Source organism: Arvicola amphibius, chromosome 11, assembly GCF_903992535.2.
Source record: "Arvicola amphibius chromosome 11, mArvAmp1.2, whole genome shotgun sequence".
In the NCBI taxonomy this organism is placed as follows: Eukaryota; Metazoa; Chordata; class Mammalia; order Rodentia; family Cricetidae; genus Arvicola; species Arvicola amphibius.
The window spans coordinates 81,708,769-81,712,768 of NC_052057.2; positions in this window are offsets into that span (position 1 = coordinate 81,708,769).

A 4,000-nucleotide genomic window follows, 5' to 3' on the forward strand; every position below is an offset into this window, starting at 1 on the left:
TTCCCCTGTGTATGCTGTGAATACCATTGGTTAATAAAGGACTGCTTGGACCTATAGCAGGGCAGAGAACTTAGCTAGGTAGGAAAAACTAAACTGAATGCTGGGAGAAGGAAGGCAGAGTCAGGGAGAAGCCATGGAGCCACCGATAGAGACAGACACCAAACCTTGCAGGTAAGTCACAACCATGTGGCAATAATGAAAATGTGTTAAATTAAGATGTAAAAGCTAGAATAAGAAGTTAGAGCTAATAGGCCAAGGAATGATTTAATTAATATAGTTTCTGTGTGGTTATTTTGGGTCTGAGCTGCCGAGCAAACCAGAATGACCAAGCCAGCTTTCCTACTACAGAGAGGGTGTGTGATATATATGTTCCATTTGTTGCTGACATTCCTTGTATGTAGGTCAGTTGAAGGCTTCCACTGCACACACAAACTTCTGTGATGAGCTTTGAGAGCTGCATTAATCTGTGGTAGAAATATGCATATAGAGGGCAGCTTGGTAATATGTCCATTTAACAAATAGAATAGCACTAAGTTTGCTCCAGGGGGCTTTGAGCTTTCCGGCCATAAGTTCTTCCTACAATAACCAAACCATTATATTTCCTTGTTTATCAGGCTTTAAATCCAATTAGAAGCAGAAAGGGTAGGGTGGAGGCAGGGTTGGGGGGTGGGAACAATAACTAATACTAAGGACATTGGGAAAAGTCACAGGGAATCTATTTTTTAAATGTTTAATCTAATTAATAGTTTTTATATCTGTGAGTATTTTGTCTGGATGTATGCCTATGCAGAACATGCATGCCTGGTGTCTGGTTGGGAGGCTAGCAACACTGGTCTCAGCATCCTCTGGGACTAGAGTTATGGATGGTTGGTGTAATCCATCTGTGCGGGTGCTGGATTACTTGAACCTGGATCCTCTGGAAGATCAGATCGTGCTCCTTAACTGCTAAGTCATCTTTACAGCCCCTCAAATCTACTGCTATATAGCCTCCTTTTTAAACCCACACAAGAGTTTTGTTGGAGTTAACCGACACATCAAATGGTGGGCGTAGTGCTCCTCTCAGAATTACATAGGTTGTCAAATACAAGCTAAAATGGAGGTGTGGAACACCTCTTACTGAGTTGTTGGCTGGTGGGCATCCTAGAGACACTCTCCCCGAAACTTAGGCTACTGCTATGGTTCTTGGCATGCCCACCATCCCTTGATGTATGACCCAAGTTTGCTGAAGGCCATTGTTCACTTTGATCGTTAGGACATTGGAGGAATCAAGTTGATGTGGACTAGGATGCTTCCTTCTTGCTGGCTGGACTCCATAGTACTAGAAGGTGCTAACAGACAATGCAGACTTCTGGGGAATGAAAGTTATCAACAGTCTTACCTGTGAACCCTGTGAGCTAAAATACGACCTGCCCTGGTAACATACTTGTATTGGTGCAGTCTTGGCCTCTGACTATGATGGACTGTTTTAAACCTGAAGTGCACCTTTACTCAGAGACAATGTCCTTGCTTGGTTATGGTCCTACTTCTTTTCTTCCTGGTCATTTTCATAACTCTGCCACAAAACATTGTCTGCTCTCACGCTGCCCTCAGCCCTCAGAGGATAATGTTCTGAAGAAAAATGAAGTCTCTAGGAAGCCCTATCTAAAAAATTAAATCTGCACGGTGTTGGGCCAGGGATGTAGGCCAGATGCAGAGACAGCGTTTTTAACTTTGCAGATTGCTCCAGTGATGGCATAAAGTCACTTTCTCCTTGGATGGAGAGAGAGGCAGCAAGGCGTTTTTGAAAAGAGGTGAGCGGTGGTGCCAAGGAGTCCGGTACTGTGATTGGGGGCTCACCTCTCGTCTCTGCTGCCTGTGGAGCACTTTGTCAGGATTACATACCATCTTAGTTTCTCTTCTGTTCCTGTGACAAGTCACCATGACCAAGGCAACTTATGGAAAGGAGTTTTGTGGGGCTTATAGTCGCAGAGGGTTAGAGTTCAGGCCCCTCATGGCAGCCAGAAGGCAGGCATGACACTGTCTCAGGAGATGAGGAGCTCTTGTCCTTATCTGCAAGTAGAGCAGAGAAACCTCAAATCCCATTCCCCAGTGACATACTCTCTCCAGCAAGGCTAGGCCTCCTAATCCTCCCAAACAGTTCAACTAACTGGGGACCAAGTATCCAAATATGTAAGACTGTGGTGGCTATTGCCACTGAAACTACTCTATGCCCACCATAGGCTTGTGACTATATCAATCCCAAATGCATTCAGTCCAGCTTCACCAGTTTTCAGGTTTTCACAGTCTCAAGCTGTTTATAAAAGTCCAAAGTCTCTTCTGAGACTTAAGGCAATCTCTAATTGTAAACCCTTGTATAAAATTAAAACCCAAATGATATACTTCTAACACCCAATGCCATAGAATATATGTTACTATAAAAGGGAGGAATGGGACATAGTGAGAAAATATTGAAACAAACCGAAACAAAGCAAGACCATCCACCAGCAAATAAATTCTAAATTTTGTAGCTCTATGTCCAGTGTCAAAGAGCTTAGATGATGTTCAGCCCTTGCTGACTGTTACACACTTCTGTCTCTTGGGTCCACTCTCTGTGAGCATCTCCCATGGCCGATATCCAGCTCTGGCATCTTAGACGTCTTGGGGTCTTGAGGGCTTTACTTTCACTGTTTTTTTGCAATGCCCTTTTCAGGCCTCCATGCTGGGACACCCCGCCTCCTCCAGGCACAAGCTTGGATCAGTGGCTTGTTCTTAATCATGGAGAAGAGTCCACAAACTCATAACTCTTATACTTCATGACTCTTAAAATCATAACCAAGAGATTGCTTCAGTCAAGTTCAGTTTCCACGCCTGCTTGGGATGTAACCTGGCCCCTCCTTGGATTACATTTGTATATGATTTTCTTTGTTGCTGCTCTTTAGAACAGGTAATTCCTTAGGCCTGTTCCTTTCACAGACTGCAGTTAAGCTGGGTGTGGTCTTACCCTGTGGATATCATTCCCTTTAATCAACTTCCTCTTTAACTTTTTCAGCACAAACCATGGTTCCAACATTCAATTTTCTAATGTTCTTTTTCTCCTCAAATTCTACCTTTTGGGTTTCTTTTTGCCTCATGTGCTATTTTGTATTGTAGATCGATTTAGAGTGGTCACTAATAACCATGCAGTAGAGTCAATACTAGGCTGTATTGAAATCTCCTCTGCCAATGAAATTTAGTCAAAACTTTTCAATTTAGCTTTAGGCAGATTCTTAGGAGAAGGGCCAAAGCAGCCACCCAAAGTATATTAAGTATGATTTCTAGCCCAGTTGCTAATGAAACCTCTTTAAAAAGGTTTTTCATGTTCTACATCAAACTCACCCACTACTGTCTTCTGTGCACCTACTGGGATGGCCCATTAGCCCTACTTATAGATCCAACTGCTTTCCTAGCCCAGAGTTCCAAAGTCTTCCCATTCTTCAAAAAGTATCATCTTTAAACTGGTCACAGCAACAACCCCATTCCTAGGCACCAACTCTTGTCTTAGTTACTTTTGTATTACTATGAAGAAACTCCATGACCAAGGCAGCTTAAGAAGAAAGATTTCATTTGGGTCTTACAGTTTATATTAGTTAAGGTTCTCTAGAGGAATAAGGGAGGGGGAGGGAAAGAGAGGCTTGTAGGCTGTAGTCCAGTTAATCCAACAATGGCTGTCTACCAACCGAAGGTCCAAAAATCCAGTAGCTATTCAGTCCCAAGACTGAATGTCTCAGGCTGGTTTTCAATATATGACAGAATTCCAAAGAAGTAGACTCTAATTCAAGTGGAGAAATGAACTTGCTAGGAAGAGAGATAGGCAGGCAAGGAGAGGAAGCTTCCTCCTTCCATGTCCCTTATATAGTCTGCCAGCAGAAGGTGTACACCAGATTAATTGTGGAACTTCCTACTCTTAAAGATCATATTGAAAGTGGCTTTTCCCACTTCAAATGATTTAATTAAGAAAAAAATTTTTCACAGGTGTACCCAG